The sequence below is a fragment of the Schistocerca piceifrons genome, chromosome 6 (genome assembly GCF_021461385.2).
Source record: "Schistocerca piceifrons isolate TAMUIC-IGC-003096 chromosome 6, iqSchPice1.1, whole genome shotgun sequence".
NCBI lineage: Eukaryota > Metazoa > Arthropoda > Insecta > Orthoptera > Acrididae > Schistocerca > Schistocerca piceifrons.
Window position 1 is genome coordinate 353,555,162 of NC_060143.1, and position 21,045 is coordinate 353,576,206.

General features: G+C 43.7%; 1 non-coding gene across 1 annotated transcript; it reads right to left on the reverse strand.

The window, feature by feature from the left end:
* Positions 1 to 14,541: 14,541 nt before the first annotated feature.
* Trnat-ugu lies at positions 14,542 to 14,615 on the reverse strand. Its single transcript has one exon. It is a non-coding gene; the product is annotated as a tRNA-Thr (tRNA).
* Between the last annotated feature and the right edge of the window lie 6,430 nt (positions 14,616 to 21,045).

Below are 21,045 nucleotides of genomic sequence, written 5' to 3' on the forward strand. Positions count from 1 at the left end.
AAATGCGACTTGGTTTTAAAACAAAACTCTTACGGTGGAAGGGTCGCAACTTTATATACTAAAATGACCATTTAAACAAAAACCCATGCAATGCAGTCTTACATAAAATATACAAACATGCTCTACATTAAACATATACCGCCTCTCAAAATGAAAGGCAAGATAAAACCATATTTCAGGAATTCGGCCTTTACACCTTAAGCAATAAATTTGTTAACACCGAATCCGACAAACATGACAGAGGCAGCTATTAACGTACGGCAGACCGACATATAGACAGACAGACATTAACTGCCTAACAAATGCGGACGAGAGACTGACGAGCAAGCTGGGGACGAGAGACTGACCAAGAAAACAAGTAGAATTCAACAAGTAAATGAAACAACATATCACGAATCACTTAACTTCTAATAAACTGCGATGTCTGGCGAAGACCTGGCGCAGCCCCCCCAAAACTCTCCCAAACCGTTCGCTGCCAGCCGCATCAACGGGCACAGGAAGGCGCGCCGATCTCGCAGCTCGCACCGGCCAGACCGACGTCGTAGGTTGACTCCTGTTGCTCTCGCGTCGGCCGCGAAGCCACTATCCCTCGCTATACGGCACGGCCCACTGGACCCACGTGGCGACCTCACATGCGGCGACGCTCAAGACGGACAAGTCATCTTGCGTCTCTGTGCGCGACCGACCAATCGGTCGATCGAACCGCCAATGACCATCGCCTGAACAAACTCGAGCAGACTGGCGGCCAGACACATACTAGCACTCCGGACGATAGACAGACACTAACTGCCTCACCAATGCGGACGAGAGACAGACCCAGACTGACTTGGCTGACAAAGTGACCAGACTCTCCGCCTAGCGAGCTCATCGCGCCCCTTAAATGCACGTGAACAGGCTACCTTTTCCCTTTCCCAGCAGAGAGAGAGAGAGAGAGACGCCAAAGCTGCGATTGCCACAGAGGCGCCACCGCCAGAAACGGAGGGCGACTGCTTCACATTACGCGCTGCGGCGCCCTCTTCGAAACAGATAATTTGCGACGGGTCAGGGATGTATTAAGAAATCAATCAGTGGTAATGCTTAACTTTGACAATAACGCAGAAGAGTCGCAAGAAAAGAGCGACATGCAAATAAGAAATCTCTACAGTATATACAATTCCTAGGTCGCTATTGTTGAAGAGCCTAATCTTGGATGCTACTGTAGAAGTGGGCAGTGACCAGTCGGTGCGGCGCTTATGTCATCCTCTTCGCATGGACTTCGCTGCCGTTGCGTTGTCATCCTGGAGGGGGGTCGGTCAGCGTGCAGTTGGCTGACGTCTCCTTCACAGCCCTCTGTGCTCTGCCTTTTACGTCTGGCGTGCTGGCGCTTGACTTAACGCCGTAACGTTCCTACCCCACAAAGACACGGACCGTCGTCTTATAGGAAGCTCGACAACGGTGGAGGAGGCAGTAGTCTCTGAGGGACTAGAAGCCGTGCATGCAGGGGACGTCAGGCTTTCAGTCGTACCCCTTCATCTGGCAATCGCTCTGGAGGAAACTTCCGCCGTAAGACGACCAGAGGCCCACAGCAAAGATGTAGAAGGCGTCGGTTGCTGGGACGTGTGGGGGTCCACCTCCATCGGCAGGACGAGAGGAGGCGGAGGAGGTGAAGGCTCCGTCTCTCGGTGTCGTGATGACACCCTCTGGGGGCTACCGTACTAACGCTGTCCCTTGAATCGGTAAATGTAGGAGAAGAGAGACAGAAGGATCACCCTGCTCAAAACAGTGGCGAATTTGATTGTCATGTATTCGTTGCAATCCTTCTGCGCCTGAAATGAGGTACATGCAAGCGCCAAGTCGACGAAGGGTCTCGCCCCGCGTCTATCGTCTGCTGCCGCTAAAAACCCTGTAAAACACAATATCAGGCGGCGCGAAGCGACACTTGCGGCCTTTCTTTGGCGCTGAATGCTGAGGAGGACGGAGCAGATGGAGCAGTGTCTGACAGCAGCACAGTGAAGCAATTCCGCCTGCGATGGTCCATCTTGTGGGTGCGAACGACAGGAGGCGAGGAACAGTTGCAATGCTTGATCCCTGGCGTGTGCGGTTCGAAGTTTGGCCATCTGCTGCCTGAAGGTACTGACAAAATGCTCCGCTTTGCTGTTAGACTGTGGATGGAACGGTGCACTAGTGAAGATACTATAGCGTTCACAGAATGTTTGAAATTCATTTGATGTGAACTGAGGCCCGTTGCCCGACACTATGACTTCAGGCACTCCTTCGAGGCAAAAAGTAGAGGACAGCGCCTGAACTGTGCTATGTGACGTTGTTGAGTTCATTGGCACAGCAAAAGGAAACTTGCTATAAGAGTCTAGGACAATCAACCAACGACTGCTCAAAAAGGTCCAGCAAAGTCTATGTGCACACGTTGCCATGGTGATTCCGACTTATGGTAAGCAGAGAATTTTATGGCGGAGCGGACTGATGCGTGACAAACTGACTTCATCTGTTCTATTTGGGTGTCCATACCCTGACAAATACAGTGTTGACGCGCCAACTGTTCGTATGATAAATACCCCAGTGACCTTGGTGAATTACCTGCAACATTCGCTTTTGCAAAGTTTTTGGGATCAACACACGTGACTGTCACTGTAATTTTGAACAAGAATGACACCTCTCTGTACAGCAAGGCTATGGCGACGTGCAAAGTAACGGCGTTCAACAAAGTTCTTAATGCTAACCAGTGAGCGAGGCCAAGAAGTGCAAATGTAGTTTAGCAAAATGTTCAAATCTGAACCAGCTCCTGTGGCCTCCGCAATTTTACGATGGTTCAAAGGAAAGGAATGAAGCAGAATCTTTGGCATCAATGTGACAAGATGCAGCAAAAGCGTCTAAGACTGTATCACGGGCAATCGGAAGACGAGAAAGTGCGTCCGCATTACTGTATTGAACTGCCGGACAATACACAATTTCGTACTGCTATTGAGACAACATTGCAATTTTTGGGCAGTTCGTACATGAACCGGCTTCAGCGGATGAAACAGGAACTGCAATGGCTTGTGATCCGTTACTAATTAGAATTTTCTGCCTTACAGATAGTGATGGAATTTGGTGACACCATACGCAATAGCCAATGCTTCTTTCTCTATTTGTGAGTAGTTACACTGAGCTTTGGACAACACTTTTGATGCGAAAGCAATAGGCCTGTCTTTATCACCAATTCTGTGCGAAATCACTGCACTGATTCCGTAACAGGAAGCGTCAACTAGCAACCCAGCTGGTTTGTCAGGATCAAAGTGCACCAAACATCGATCACTAAGCAGTGCATCTTTAAGATTTGGCAAAGCTTCTTGGCAGTCATCTATCCAAACAAAGGGGACGTTCTTGCGACGCTAGCGTAAAACTGACTGCAACTCTGTGATATTGCGAGGATCTGGCAGGTCCCTTATGGCTAACAAATGTGACTGAAGAGCACGTACACCTTAACTGTTTATGACATATCCAAGATACTGCAACTCAGTTTTTAAAAAATCACGCATATTTGCCATGTGTTCTTCAGGTGTAGAACCTGCTACGTCAGTATCGTCCAAACAGTTTGAACAGTTCAGTACTTGAGCAGTCACCTGTTCCAAATACCGGGTGGTGAAGCACTTCCAAAAGGCAGTCCAAATGATTGTTCGCAACACATACATTTTGAGATTCTTCATCTAGTGGTATTCGAAGATATGCGTTGCGCAAATCAATTTTTGAAAAGTAACGACTAGCTCCCAATCTATCCATGATATCCTCTGTCGGTGGCAATGGATAAGTATTAATCATAGTTGGTGGGTTTACTGTAGACTTAAAGTCAACACAAAGGTGAATGCGACCTGAAGGTTTGGGGAGCAAAACCGGTGGACTTGCCCATTTACTAGCTTTAATGGATGCAATAGCCCCACTATCTTGCAATTGTTTTAAGTTCCGCAGTGAAGTTTTCCCATAATGCAATTGAAACAGGTCTGGCCCGCCAAAATTTCGGTTGAGCATTGTCTTTCATGGTAATAATGGCAAAAAAATCTTTAGTCTTGCCTAAACCTTCAGAAAAGAGATCACGGAATTCTTGCTACACTTTCTTTGGCGTTGAATGCACTGAAAACACATTGTCATGAATTTTAAAGCCAAACAAATCAAATGAATCAAGGCCAAAGATGTTCTCACAATAGCATGATTTTAGCACAGTGACATGCAAGAGATACATGGCTGACAAAGTACACTTTCTGAGAACGGGAATGTCTTGTCCATTATAGCCATCAAGTGCGTGCTAGTTATAGATAGGATCCTAACAGTTCGTATGTGTTACGATTCAGCAATGTAACAGAGTCACCCGTGTCCAACTGATATTTCACTCGTTTTCCACTGATATGCAAATGAACAAAAAGTTTGTAGGGCTAGATAATGTTCGCTTTCTAGTTTTGCGAATGTTGCTAATGCCTGCAGAAGACTCAGAATACACTACATTAGTTACATGGGCCTTATGACTAGATTTTTGTGAGTGTCAGAAGTCTTATGTTTGTTCCATTGCAAACATACAGATTGTACGTGATCTTTCTTGCCACAAGCGTAACACTGTTCTTGTCTGGACGGGCAGTCGTGGCGTTTGTGCCCTGAATAGTACCGGGGGCATGACTTCATTCTAATAAAAGGAACTGCCGCCTCGGACATACTCATAGATCGGCTGTAGCGGATCATGTGTTTCAGGAAGGTGATCATGAAATAAAGTGAGACGACCGTCATAGCAAAGTCGTCGCATTATTATGCGCAATTGTACAGAGAGGCTATTGAGATTGCCAAACACAGCAATAATTTTAATATAAAAGATGAAGGCATTAAGCTGGATAAGATATGGATGTGAACATCGCAGCAAGAGCGTGACAATCGATTAATTTCAATTGCAAAAGTTGGCAATATCAGAGATTATAGCACAGACGACGTCACGTGATTGACAGCGGCGCCCTCTGGATGGCTTATATATATACGGCGCTCACTCGCGCTCTCGTTGCAGTTCGCCGATTGTCCTCGGAGGATGCCTTCCGTAGCCGAAGGCGAAACGTCAGAGGAGAGTTTTATGTATGGACCACGGCGTCTCAGCCCGGAAGTATTAAGTGAAGACTTAATTCTGTTCTCCTGTTTAGAGAGCGGCTTACGCGGCGTCGAGAACTGATTATGTGGAGTGCCGTGCGCAAGCTGCGCTGTCTAATGGGCCGGTCGCTAGCGAAGGACGACTCGACAAATTGTTGGCTGCTCAGATTTATCGGCCAACACTGCACCTGAGTCATACTGATCTAGTATTTCCACCACGTGCTGAAATGATGGATTGGACTGTTTCAAAATCTGGTCTCTGAGTCTGACATCAGTGACCTGTGCACGACAGCATCACGGACAATAGCATCAGAATGTGGGGCACCACAGTCACATTTGAATTTGCGTTTCCTCACCATACGCTGCAATTATGTTACCCACTCATGATAAGTTTGTTCTGACAGTTCTTTTCAATTACAGAATGGTACCTAGCTGCTTCCACATTCACATGTTGGTCATAATAGTTAGCGAATCTACAACCTGATCATACGAAAGTTCAGCGAACTGCGGCGTTTTGAAATAATTTCTGAATGAGGTGAAACACTGCACTTCCTACCATTGACAAAAAGTAATGGAGTTTCACAGTACCCGGTACGTTGTGAGCAATTACGTGGACTTCAAACTGTTGCAACCACTCGAGTCATTTCTCTTGTTGTTCACTAAACTAGCGAGACGGTGGTACGGCACTCGCAGCTACAGTAGGTGTATTTTCCGCTGCATTAGTAATTTGGGTCGCGAGGAGCTGCTGTATCGTGTTGAGCAGTGTGGCAATTTGTTGGGTCTGAAACTGAAACATCTGTGTTAGCCACGTTGCATCTATCGTTTGCAGCTGAGGCGCCCGAGCAGGGGGTGGGGAGAAGGATTGCTCATACCGGAAGAGACAAATGCAGTAAACAGGCAAAGCAAGCAATAAAAATAAGCATACAAGCAAAGAAAACTGCAGGAACGCCCACCTGAAAACATTAGTAGAAACTTGATAAGAGACACTATTAAAGCAATTACACAAAGTTGAATTAAGGCACCACCAAAACAGAAAAGAAAATCCATGGCCGTCAGGCACTGCGTTCTGTGTATAGTCGTCGCCAGTATTGAATCCTGCCTAGTTGTCAAGGATGGGGTATCTAAGAAAATTTGCATCTCGGATTGCCAGACAACAACTGGAGCAAATCGTATTAAGGGGATACGGAATCGGATTTTGGGTTAAAAAATCGAATTTTTTTTTTATTGGCGTATTATATTCTGCCATGTTTCCTCTTTAAAATGACGTATCATACATAGCTCTACTACAATTATAACTATTTTATTTTTATATATTTGTGAGATCGGGTATTGCGCTTTAGTTATACACGTCTCTCGTGGCTGACCATGAACTTTTTGGCAGTACCTTTAAAGTGACATGAATTCAAATATCCCGGTTTCCAGCGACTATTTATACACTAGTTGCCTGAAAATGTTTCTCTCTGGTTTCCTCAAGTTACTCTTTGACTTTGTGGCGGGACTGTTTTGTAAACAGTGTGATATAAGAAAGTAGTTGTTGTTGAGTTATTTCGTATTTAGTGCTTCATTTTTCGCAGTGAAAATGCCTAGAGCTAAAGCAAAAGTATTTAAAAAGCGTGTGAACTGGCAAAATAAAAGAAACAATGATTCATTAGCAAAGCAAAGCACTTCATCATCATCACTGTTGGAAAATGTGAATCCACTTATTACTGATTTGCCGAACGAACTTACACCAAATGAAAACAGTGCTTCTCATAAAAAACTAAGAGATTTGGAAGATAAATATAATTTACTTGATAGAGGGAATGAAGTTTTTGAACTCATTGATACGAATATATTGTGTGAAGCTCTTGAAAACAGTTTGTGCTGCAAAAAATGTCATGGAAACGTTTCTCTGAAAGTAGAATCCCATGTTGGCCTGGCTGCCCAGTTTAATTTAAAATGCAGTGTTTGTAAATACAGCTGTAAGTTTCCAAGTTCGGTTTCAGTAACTGTAAATAATGGATACAAGAAAACTGAACTTTATAGTGTAAATATTAGGTTAGTTTATGGATTGCGAGCAATTGGTAAGGGCAAAGCAGCTGGTGATATGCTATGTGGTGTTCTAAATCTTCCAAGTGCACCTTCAAAGTTTGAAGCTTACAATTATGTACTAGGATCTGCAGTTGAAGATGTAGCACAGAAGTCAATGCAGGTTGCTGTGGAAGAAGCAGTGGAAGAAAATGACGGCAGTCGTGACCTCACAGTGGCGTTTGATGGCACGTGGCAGAAAAGGGGCCACACCTCCAACAATGGTGTTGTAACAGCAACTAGTGTTGATACTGGCAAGGTTATTGATGTTGCAATAATGTCTAAATACTGTAGGTGCACAGGCAGGCTGAAAAATGAACACAGTGATGACTGTATTGCTAATTATTATGGTAGTAGTGGTGGCATGGAGGTTGCTGGGGTGAAGAAAATTTTTCATCGCTCTTCACAGTGGTATAATGTTCGCTATGTCAAATATCTGGGAGATGGTGACTCTAAAGCATTCAAAGAAGTTTTGGAAAGCAAACCATATGGGAACAGTGTAAATATAAGCAAACTTGAATGTATAGGACATGTGCAGAAGAGAATGGGTGCCAGGCTGAGAAGGTTAAAATCAGTTATGAAAGGGAAAAAACTAGATGATGGGAAAACCTTGGATGGCAGAGGAAGATTGACTGATTCCATAATAGACCACATTCAGAACTGCTATGGCCTTGCAATCAGGCAAAATACAGGCAATCTTGAAGAAATGAGGAGAGCTATATGGGCTTTATATTTCCACACCGCATCCACGGATGAGCATCCACAACATGGTTTGTGCCCCAAAGGTGAAAACAGCTGGTGTAAATACAATAGGGGACTAACAACAGGAGAGAAATACATTCACCACCACAGTCAACCATCAGCCATCATGGCAGAAATAAAGCCCATTTTCAGAGATCTGGCTGACAGAAGTCTTCTGATGAAATGTCTTCACGGAAAAACGCAGAACCCCAACGAGTGCTTGAATAGTGTGATATGGCATCGTCTCCCAAAAACAGTGTTTGTCGGAATTAATACACTACATTTTGGTGTGTATGATGCTGTGGCAACCTTCAATCTTGGAAATATAACTAAATGCCAGGTCCTTCAAAAGTTGGGTATGTGTGTTGGTTCCCGTACGGTACGTGCTATGTTCTTTTTAGATCAGCACAGACTAAGGCATGCTGATAATATAATCAAGACATTAGTGAAAAAAGCAAGACAGGTGCAGAGGGGTGCCAAAAGAAGACTTGAAGATGATTATGAAGACTGTGAAGGGGGTATTAGCTACGGATCAGGAATGTTTTAATCTTCTTTCTCCGTTTCCCGTAAGTTTACTTTTTACTTCATCTAGGAACATTATCTCAGGTACTGGTCAACCTAGAAGTCTGAAATTTTTATGACGTAGTGACATAGGTCCCTATTACATACTGAAACAACGATTTTTTAATTACTTGATTTACAAAAGACTTAGGGGTGATAGTCTAGTAAAAAGCGATGGAAAAAATTTACTTAAAAATAAATGTACAATATCTCTGTAAGAAAATACTTTGACAATAAACTGTTGTTTCAGTATTGTTGTAACATATGAATGCACATACAGTAAAATTTTTACCTCTCTGTCTCCAGTAGTTTGTGAGAAAATGTTCCCTATAGTAGGCATATATTAACATTGCGGGGATAGGTGATTCCGTATCCCCTTAATGGCGTTTATTACGAAATTTATCAGTGATCATACTTAACTTTGACAGTAACACAGAAGTGCCGCAAGCAAAGAGTGACATGCAAATAAGAAATCGCTTCAGTATATGCAGTTATCAAGTCGCTGATCTTGAAGTGCCTCGTCTCGACGCTGCTGTAGAAGTGGGCCGTGACCAGTCACCGCGGCGCTTACGTGCTCTTCGCATAGAGGTCATTGCCGCCGCGTTTTCGTCCTGGAGAGAGGCCAGTCAGCGTGCATTTGGTTGATGTCTTCTTCACAGCCTTCTCTGCTTTCTCGTTTCCGACTGGCGCCCTGACACTTCACTTTAAGTCAGTAACACCAACCAAGAAAAAAAAAACAGACAAACAAAGAGACAAACAGCGGCCGAACACACCGTGAATGCCCTACACTACTTAGGAGCCGCCATGCTATCCTCAGCCCGTAGGGTTCACCGGATGTGGATACAGAGCGGCATCTGGTCGGCGTGGTGTTCTTCTGGCTGTTGTTAGTTTTCGTGACCATGTAATGTATTTAAATTTTGTACTGGGATACATTCACGTTGGACGCCACACTTTTAGAATTATTAAAAAACGCATTTGTAGGTCACTTCTATACGTTTGTCTTTAATAATTTGAAAACTACAGCCTCCTGTGAGAGTGTAAACTGGTACGGAATTTAGCTGCATTACATTTCCTACAAAGAGGTCGTGTTCATTTTTTCTGTAGCACATGTAGTTTGTGCTTAACTAGCGAGAGAATTTGATAATCTTACTTGTAATATTTTTGAAGGCGCTGTGGTTAACATGACACCCTGGGTATAATCACCTTGTATATTTCTTCCAAATGTTATTTGCGGTACTGTCGAAAGTATCAGCCATGGCATCATAAAAATTCAAGGTATACACGTAGCAACTATCTCTACGTTTTACAAGTTACCCGTTCTAATTCGTAGTGACAACTCTTGCAAAACTAATAGTAAAACGAAACTTTTTCCAGTCGCATCACTTTAAGTATCGAATATAGCAAAAATAAACCTCCGATACTTCTGGAGTGCAGTAAACCACAAACAAAGAATACAGATACGTACTTTAAGTGTTACAAGCACCAAGATCAAAAGAGCATCTAGCAACAGGATTCATTTAGCATTAGTAAAAGAAAATGTAGTATGGAATGCATAGTTAAGATTTTTTCCATAACTTTTCTGAATTTCAGAATTCACGTTTATCGTGAGGCACTATAAGAAATTAAAATAAAATGAATGGAAGATAATCAGGCAACTAAAATGTACGAGATAGGAACTCAAATTAGGATCAAGTCAGGGGCTAACCCTTAATACTCAACTGTCGTTTAGAACAGTGGTAGCCGAACAACCATTCACTGATAAATTTTAAAAGATGAGTAGCGTAAGACTGGCAGGTGCTGGAAAGAAATGACTCAGTGAAATCATGGGACGTCTTTGTAGGATCAAAACTAAAGTACTGATAATTTATCAAGCTTATACACAATCTCCGAACGTTAAACGACGACGGAAGTAAAGGCACTTTAAAATTAAAATATTATTCCAGCTCGAAACTGTGTGTCTGCCCCTTCTTAAAGCCGTTCCCATACACCGCTACCTCTAGCTGAAGCACATTTTTTAATGGTGACTTATGGCATCATCAGTACGCTCTCAACCATGTCATGCCTCATATTACGATACGAATTCTAATTTCATTTACATTTTATATACAATCTAAGACCTAAAAAATCTGCACACCACGAAGGACTTATCCGAACGAGACGAAAAACGCATAAGTCTATCTCTCGCCCTTACGTAAGCAGTTATTCTGCACCGCAATGACTGAGAGAGTTGTTGAATGTGCCCCTGGGGGATACCGTGCCAAATTCTATTCAGTTGGTGCGTTAGATCATCAAAATGTGAAGATGGTTGGGGGCTCCCCCCCCCCCCCCCCATATTGCTCCATACGTTCTCCGCTGGCAAGAGATCCATCCCCTTGCAGGTCAAGTTAGAACGAAGACAAGCAGAAAAACTCTCACAATATGAGGGCCGGCGTTATCTTGCTGAAATATAAAGCCCACGATGGCTTGCCGTGAAGAGCAACAGGACTAGGAGTAAAATATCTCCGACGTACCGCTGTGCTATAAGGGTGTCGCGGATGAGAACCAAAGAAATGAAATGGCACCCAGACCATAAACCTTGTACGGTGGGAGAGAGTAAGGTTGGTATCCTACTGTCTAGAGCGTCTCCACAGTCGTCTTCACTTGTGATCGGGGCTCTGTCCAAAGCGGGACACATAACCAAAGACCGATCTACTCCAGTCAGTGAGATGCACTGTCTACAAATTAGTCCCCTTATTTAATAAACTTTATACCAAATGAATAACGTTTTCCTTAACAGTGGACTATATTAGTGAGGTATGGCTATACTCGAGTAGTGACGTAAGCAACACAAATATTTTAGATCCACTTTTTTATGCACAACGTGATAGATACTACATCTTATAGGATATTAAGAGAACTGACTCAATATTCAGTGTACAAAGTGTCTCGTGACAGTGCAATCCTGAGCTCACTCTATCTTCTTTTAGTAACCGCCACTGCAGCTGTCTTCTTCGATGCGTAGTCACTGGACCACGCCCCCTCTGGATAGGGGAGTTAGAGTAGGTCCGAGTTAGTCCTGTCTGTCGTAAGAGGCGACTAAAAGGAGTCTCCCACTTTTCGGCCTAGTTAGACATGGTCCTTTTTTAGGGTTTAATCTCCAAATCTTCCAAATTTTTCTGAAGTGTGGGCCATGTGGGAAAGGATGTATTACATGAAGCGTCATATACACCTCGTTCATGATATCTTCCATAAATATTATTTCATGGGTCTGCAACTCCACCCATATTCCCTCTATTAGGACGGGGACACCTTATCGGATCCATCATCTCCATGTATTGTCCACAATGCTCTTTTTCTCCATGACAATACTGGACTTGCATGCACCCAGTATCATGCATAGTAGCCAGTCCTTCGTGGAGGGACTGTCATGTACCCTCTTGGTTGAAGCCCCAGACTACACAGGGATCGCATTGCTGATACTTGAGCTGCAACATCACATGTATCCCAAGGAGTAGATACCCATCGTCTTGGGGCATCAGGTCTCCCAGACGAGGCCATCGCGCCAGGTGACTTCTGCTGTGGCTGGGAGGCACCCATGAGACAGCCCCTGATTTGAGTGCGTGACGTCAGAGAGGATGACCACAATGAAGTGGGCCAAGTCATCTTTTGCTGTGGACCAAGTGGCGCAAATGATCTCAGATAGGGAAGGTTGAGTTAATACTGAGAAGTATGACCGCAAATCATTCCCTCAATAGCTACACCATGGGTGGGGGGGGGGGGGGGGACGTAGGGCTACAAACAGAAGACAGCCATTTTCACAGAATCGATGGAACTCTTTCAGGCTATAAGACCTCTAATATTTGTTGAACACCTGGACGATAAATTTGGGGAAGTGACAGTATTGTCCAAAATGAGCGTCGGTCGGTCCTAATTTACACAGAATCCCTAGCCCAGTCATGTGAAGTACTCGGCTGTGACAAGCTGGGTACCTCCCCATAAGAGCCTCAATACAGACCAGGTAGTTATTTTTCATCACGACCTCCTAATGCAGTCTGACATCGAGCTATGTACCAATTTAAAACCATTGAGTGTTCACGTCGTCCGGCATATCTACAGGTGGCATAAAGATAATAGGGTCTTTACCTATGCCTTCATCTTGTCCTTTGAGGATGTTTCATTATCTGAAAATAACAAGGAGATGGTGTACTGTAGTAACATATAATCATACCGTCCTCCCGCTATTCAGTACTTTAATTGCTGAAAATTTGGGTTCACGCCTTCTTGGTGCAATTAGAGTGCCATGTGTAGAGACTGTGGACGTCAACTGAATCTCATTATTCCATGTACCCCTCCTCCCACCTGTATCAAATGCAGAGAGCACCTCTCCCTTCTGCTTGCTGGACTGTGCGGTTCTCCAAAAGAAGGGAAAAATTACTTAGTTCAGTACCTTGGACGGGCTGTTACAGAGAGGCTACATTGAAACACCAATGGTTGAACCCCTTCTGACTGCTATTTTCTTATGCTGCCAGTACTACGACTTCGCCCTCATTGACGACATTACGCTCCTCATCTATGCCTTCTCCAGTGGCGGCTCACGGCCACATATCTACATCGCCCCTGCCAGTAGTTGGGGCCCTATCTTCTTCTGTTGCTTCAAAATCATCTACTTTGGCAGAATCGCTCCCAAACGCCAGGGAAATTGGTCCCCTGCCCCCGCCAGGAGAAGCAACAGCTTCCTCTGGCTCCTCTCACACAGAAGGGATCCATTACGAATCTACCTTATACGCTCTCCACCATGATGAAGTGGACACAAGCCAGTGGCTGATGGGGCCACTAGCTGCTGGTCAAGAGGCTTCAAGGTCTTCCTATGTGCCTGCTTACCTCAGAGACGCCCTCCCAGCATGCCCCTACATATTGGCGAGAGGACAAACAAAGAGGACATCGGTTAAGAAATGGGAGACTCTGGTGGCCCCCACACCACCACTCCCTAATGGTTCCCCATCTTAGGATGAGGTGGAGATTCTTGCATCCCCCAAGGTCCTAGATCTCGCCAGCGACTCAGACCCAGTGGTAATGGATTCCAGCACGCAAATGGTGGCGGCAGGTGACCCTGAGGCATAAACTGCCTCTTTGGTCACTTCATACTATCCAAGACGACAGAGAGCCTCATCCTCCAGTGGAATTGGGACGATTTATTCTCCCATCTGGTTGAGTTATAACAAGACTTAGGCATTACACCTACCTTTTTGCGTTGCCCTTCTGGAAACATTGTTTCCGACAATGCAGACCCCCACCCTTTGTGGCAAAACTGCGATGACTTTAACAGGTTGTCAGGTGGCGAGTGTATCTATGTTCTTACCTCTGCATGTAGCGAACCTGTGCAGAACACGCCTTTAGTAATTGTGGCTGCCAGGGTGAGCACAACACAGGACAATACCATGTCGAGCATCTACCTTCCTCGAGATGATGAAGTGCTGCACCATGTATTATGTGCACTTATTTACCTGCTCCTCCACCCCACCTTATCTACTTCTCGGTGATTTTAATGGCCTTAACCCTTTGTGGCGTGGAACCAAGATCACTGGCCACGGTCAAGATTTCGATGACTTAACTCGAACTTTGCTTCCTAAATACAGGTGTCCCCACTCATTTCAGTGTGGCACATGGAACATACTTAGCCATTGATCTATCAGCTTGCAGTCCTGGCGTTCCACCGTCTATCCACTGGAGAGCTCATGATGACATGTGTTGTAGTAACCACTTTCCACCCTTCACATCACTCCCTCTCAGATGCGCTCTTACCAAGGCTGACTGTGATGCTTTAACCCTACTACCACTGTTGGATTCCTGTTGCATGGCGACATCGAAGAGGTGACCCAAACAATTATTACTACCATTGTTGCAACAGCTGAATTGGTGAATTGGCAACCCCTTGTTCCTCAGGTTTCCCCCAGTGGAAGGCAAAACCATTGCGGTTGTCGGAAACTGCATATGCCATTGAACACTGTAGTCAGTCCTGCGTTGTCATAAAATTACAATTAAATCAATAACATCAGCTGCTGACGGTCGTTACATACATCAACGGGGTCAGTTGAAAATGTGTGCCCCGACTGGGATTCGAACCCGGGATCTCCTGCTTACATGGCAGACGCTCTGTCCATCTGAGCCACCGAAGCCACAGAGGATAGTGCGACTGCAAGGATTTATCGCCGCAACGCTCCCCGTGAGACCCACATTCTCAACTTAATGTCAACACACTACATTCGTAGTGCCCCTGTCGTTATACCCTTTACTCGCGGCGGACAATCCACTGAGTCTCGTAAGAGTTCAGGCAAATCGTGTGCATCCGCACTGAAGGTCATCAGTCGGTTAGCCTTAAGCGATATGAAGATAGCATCTGTTCTTTCGGACATGTCCGAAGTTTCATTACTCTACATTAGTTACTTTTTGGTGCTGCGTTTTTCCCCGTCAGTGTACATACTTTTTTCTGTGGGTTTCTTAAATCGCCTTCTAAGGTAACTTATTAATAGTGACAAAGAAACAACGACGCAGACTAGCGTTACGTTAGCAGCAAGACAGATCACAAAACCATAGCCTACCCTATTGCACCAAATGTAAGAAGACACCTGACCCCGATATATGTATGTATTGTTACTATCGTATATGCTGAGCTATGACACCTGCCGTGAAGCGATATCAGACTGAAAACACTGTGCGCTGAACTTAATCCGGACTTATTGCAACACAGGTTCGTGTTTCGTGGCGTTTCATATCTCCCAGGGTCCTCGTTGTTTCCTGGTGGATGTCTTGTTTTCAATTTCTTCGCATGCAAGTCGAGGTCTCTTACACCTGGTGACCGTACAGAATATTTTGCGTTTGCCGACGACTATCCAAATTGAACCGTCATGGAGCGTGGCAGTGGAGGATCGGATGGACAATTTCCAAATAAATATGGGAGCAAATCTAAACAATAAACGTAAGAGCAACTTTACCGTGGCTGATGACAAGACTTTGATCTCTAAACTCTTTTTATCACATTTTATCATAAGAAAAGAATTTCTTAACAACACAGCTTCAAGTTGAAATATACTAAATGACAGTTAACAATAAGGAAATTAATGCCTCTTTTCCAAACTGTAGTAAAATATGTATGACTGTAATGTCTCACGCACATTATATAAAAAATGTAACGAAACTCAGACCTGCATACTTTAAGGCACAACGTTTAATCAAAGGCTATACCAAAACTGAGTGCAAAGGATCAATATAAAAATGCTGTCATGAATAATATTTAAATTGACGGGTACTGCAAATTTGCAAACAGTTAATCGTGAAAGGCATTTACAATCTATCATTAGTTCTTTTAAACAAACGTTCAAGTGAAAACTTTACTAAATACAAATGTGCATGACTCATGTTAATCTTAGCACAACCAGCGAACTGTACTGCACATTCACAAGCCCACAAGAAATTTTTTAAAATACATATCTAGCAATAACCTGCGAAATGAACATCATGATATGTACATCAATTAGCTTAACAAGATAGTCTTCACACATCATTGGCGCACTACACATTACTGAATCGAACAGTAGCAACCTGTGATCAATTGCTTCTTATATATGGAACCATCTGATAGACAGCCTCAGCGCTAAATCATAATAGATATTTAACGTCAGTGGAATGGCAGGATGCTTGACTATTTAACAGCTCTATAAAACATAAGGCCTTTGAAGCATGTAAAAGACATTGCCACAGACACTGTTGCACGAACGAAAACCCAAGCTAGATACTTAATTCTGCCAACAGGGGCGCACAAAGAAAGAAGTTTTACGTTGTAAAACAGGCATCTCCCTCGTGTTGAAGCCCCATGAACTGATATACAAAGTTCATCAGGAACACTAGCTCAGGAGCAGCTGGTAACACTAACATGGCTCATTCAAGTAGACAAACATGATATCAAAGACATCAGAGAAAGATCTGAAACACTGTACCGACCGCAATGGGCAACAAAATAATGTCGCCCACACTCACGGTCGACCTTTTCTAGCCGCAGTTGAGCACCATGCCAATCTAATGAAATCATTTTACCCTACACATCGACAGGACGTGACAGACTTAGCATGTACCCGGATGCCGTATCTCCTCCCCCCCCCCCCCCCCCCCCCTCACCCCTCTGGCTCACCGCTCACAAGAAAACACACACACACACACACACACACACACACACACACACACACACATAGTGAGAAAGTGACATGCCGACAGCTTGTATCAGAGGTTGGCGAGTTCGCAATGTCCATCCTGCATCGTACTTGGTACACGGCACCAAAGTAATGACACGCACATAGCCTGCATTCAGTTCTACTTGCGCACGACATTCATACGGGAGCCATACTGCATGCATAACAGTGAGAAGAGGCAGACAAATCGCTCCAACGCACCATGTATTCGCTTATTCGTCCGTACGTCGACTGCCGCCAGAGCAGCTACTGTGCGATGACCCAGAAATACTGCGGCATTTTATCTGTTAGGAACTGTATATACTGTTGTTATTTATAGTCTCCTCAGTGATGTTGTTCTTGAAGAGCACGCAGTAAAACGTTGAGGTAACGGTGTTTTTCATCCACGTTTCTCAACCAATGTAGTTTTGAAACTAATGAAGAATGCGTATTGTGAATCTTTTGGGCTATGCTTTGCAAAGCATGCTTCATCCGTAAAAAGACTTGCATTGAATAGTTAGGTCGCTTTGAAATTGTTATATACAAAACTCTATAAATACGAAGCCTGTTCAGAAAGTAAGTTCCGATTGATTGCCAAATTGAAACCACAGTGAACATCAGAAATGTTTTACTTGTAACAATTAGCTACACCTTTCAGCTACTTCTCTACGTAGTCGCCGTTCTGACTTAGACTTTTGTCATAGCGTTGTACCAACTTTTCAATAGCCTCATCATAGAAGGCAGCCGCCAGTGCTTTCCGCCAATTCTCCACGCTGGCCTACACCTCGTTGTCTGTGTCAAAATGTTGTCTTCAAAGACAGCGGTTCATGTGACCAGAGATGAAACTCAGGGGGAGACAATTGCGGACTGTATTGTGGGTAATCTCACATTTCCATTTGAAAACGATGCAGGAGCATCTTCATTGCCCCTGCAGAATGCGGCTGAGAATTGTCTTGAAGAAGAAACAGCACGACAGTTATGTAATGTTAGCTGCATAGCTTCAGGCGAAATTTCTCACCAGGCCCTCGTACTTGGCGGCAGACACTATTTTCTAGACATCTTTACGCACTCACTGCGAGCTCAGAAATGAGAAGAGCGACGTGATGCTAACTGGGGTTATACTAGAGACACTACCCAACACATCTGTGCAAAGCTTTATCGGATTTTCATAGTCGTTTCCATTTCGCGACCGATCGGAGCTTACTTTCTGAACGCCCCTCGTATAACTGATACTGAAAATCATTGACATTAAATTGTTGATGGACGAAATGTGAAAAGATAAAATGTACTGGAATGCAGTATACACTTAACACTCCTTTGGTTGATCTCACTCATACATTTCGTCTGCCTTGTAGTCACCTATGGATGGTTTGTTATCATTGCTGTTCGGCTTCGTTGGTGTATTTTAATTTACACTTTTACGCTGTAAATTTTATATTGTTTTTGGATTACATTCAACGTCTGCCATTGAGGAAACCTCTGTGCTCACCATATCCTTGCGAAGAGTTGGTTGGCGCCTCTCAGAGGTAACTTTGTCACAGGCCGGGTTATTTTAACTGCTTGCGGTCGTCATCGTGACGTCAAAGTTTTCCTGTTGTTTTTTGTAGTAACTGGGGTCCCTTTCTCGTGTCATGCATGGCTATTGAAAATGTACCTACCATATTTGAATAAGTCTCCGCCTTCGTGGTCGTGGGCTTGTGTCTCTGAGCTGGCGTGTTTCCCTTTTTTGCTGCCTCCGTGGTAGATGCTGTGCCTGTCAGTATTTAGTTTCATCAAAGAAAGGCTTAGTTATAAAATTGTGAGAACCTTTCGATATGTGTAAGTGAAGTGCTGGTTATCATTCGGGAGATCCTTTGTGCGTAGAGCGAAATTCAGTTTGAATTTTCGCGTATAAAGCAGCCTCTCGCAGACCAGTGGCATTTAGGTCTCTATGTGGATCAGCTCATAGAGGTAGCAGAATATGTGCGAATAAATATTAAAGAATTTGGAAAAGCGGTATTTTGCGCAACTGAATTGCTATCATTATTTAATGCAATCATCAATTGATATTAAAAAATCATACTTTTAAGAAGTGTATTTTCTCTTCAAGCGTACATTTTAAGACTATTACCAAAAGCTACGGCTTGCGGATGTTTGTTCATGTTAACTGTGTGTCGTTTTTTACATCAGTGATTGAAAATCGAAAACTTCTCTCACATCTTTCACTGTGCAGTCCGTAACTTGTTTCTACTTTGTGGTTTCAATTTGTACCCTGTGTGTTTTCTAGAGTCTGAGATGACTCAACACATCGTGTCATGTCTGGGTTAAGCTTAAGCTAATCGCCTAATGTCAAATTATATACTGAATTTCAGTCTTGTGTGTTGCGAATTTTAAAGTCTGAAACTGTAGATTGAATTTATGGGCTTCATTTATCATCTATGGGACTCAAAATTTAGATGTCAAAAAAACCATTACATTTTGAAAACGAATAATTTGAAGTATTTTTCAGAGTCAAGTAGTTCTGTGTTCATTCAAATCTTATCTTTATCACGAACGTTTTGTTAGAAAAAGTCGCCAAATGAAATAAAAGTGTAAAATTTCCGCCTTTCGTATGCTCAGCACAGTTGCACTGCCATATCCATGCCTCCTGCCACTTCAGATCCCTTTGGGGTATTTTAATTCACACATCTGCACTTCAAGTTTTTTACATGGTTTCGAATGTAGCGGCGTGCACTGCAAACCGCGATATATTCACTCAAGGATAGCAGGATATCTACCAGGCCATTAGGGTGCCTGAATGTGTTGGTAATTTTATTGTGTGAAACTTATAAACTGAGTTTATGGGCTTCACTTATTATTTATGTGATTCTACACTTAGATGTGCAAAAAGAGAACCTCAGGGAATAAATAAGATCGCGTGTGTGGCGACGACGAGCGAAGAGAATGTTCTCAGACGATGAGCAGTGGGGAACGGCGGAATGCGACGACGGCTATGATGACAGTTGAATCCGATGACGACTGGAGTGAATTTGCAAGGAAGGCAATGTCCGGTCAGCCAGCCACGGAGAGGCCTGATGTCACATCGACCAGAAAAGTGCTGTTGCATGCGGTGTACGTGGAGTAGGCCGGCAAGTCGTAAGCCAGCCTGGAAAGCGCGGTGCGCTGGGAGAGCAGTACTCCAGTTGCCGCGATTGGTTTTTCGTAACTTGGGGACCGCCTGCGTCACAGTCAAGCAAATGACGCAGCAGAAAAGACAGATCACGATGCCTTGTCACGAACAGTATAGTTTTCGGTATACATATGAGATAAATTCTAGAGTAAAATTCCGCCAGTGATTGTCGTACTGCGCAAAAACATGCACGAAGAGATTGCTAATTATGAGAGACAATTCTTTCCTTCTTTTTCCTCTTTGTTTCCTACTGCCTCACTTACTCTGCTCAGATATCTTTGATGGTTTAGATTATTTGTTATTTTGTTCGACAGTATGAAATGTAACCTTTTTTTTGCTTTATTGAAATTTGCTACATACATCTTTTTAATTAAATATGCAAAAGTGTCAGTGTATGTTTTATTTTCTTTGTAATACTTTTTCGAAGTGCGCTGTGTTGAACCAAATTTGCGCGTTGTATGAACTGTAATGCGAGAGCGATATCGACAGTTGGCAGTCGAACGGTGACGTGGAGTGGATGTGCAGCGTCGTGGCGTACGCGTGTATGTTGTGTAATCGTACTAGACAGAATCACATGAAAATTTATGGGCACGTTCTTATTTTTCGGTCACCGTGTAAACTAAATTTCTACATGGACGTTACGAAACAAAATGTCAAACCGTGAATAGCGTAAACTTCACTGAGTACTATAAACAGTAGTGGCAATGCTCACACTAATGGATTGGGACTGTCATGGTTAGAAGCATGTTTTGCACGTAACTGAGTTGCAGGAACTAATGTACTTGGAACTTTTTATCTTGTGTGTTACTTAATGACCTGCCGCGCTCGTTAAGACGTTACTGTCTGGGTGGTGAAGTTTACACTGTTTCTAGCATTTGATACAGTTTTTTGCCAGAACTCTGATTTCGCGATCGTGATTACCAAAGAAGCGGGTGGACTGTATCTTGCCGAGTGGCGAGTAAAAGTGCACTGTACACTATTTTAAAATTTTGTACAGGAAGTTAGAAGCAATGTTTGAGTAAGGGACGTTGTAAACGCGCACTTATGAAACTGGATCCACGAAACAGCGATTACAATCGACCAGCCTCTGACGAAAGGAATGCAACGGCAGATAATGTCACATCCAGGACAATCATTTACTAAGCAAGAGGATGTATGAGCTGCAATTTCGTAACTGATGGAGATGCTTCAGTTACAGCGCCAGTACCGACGAGCCACCATCAGTGTCACAATGCA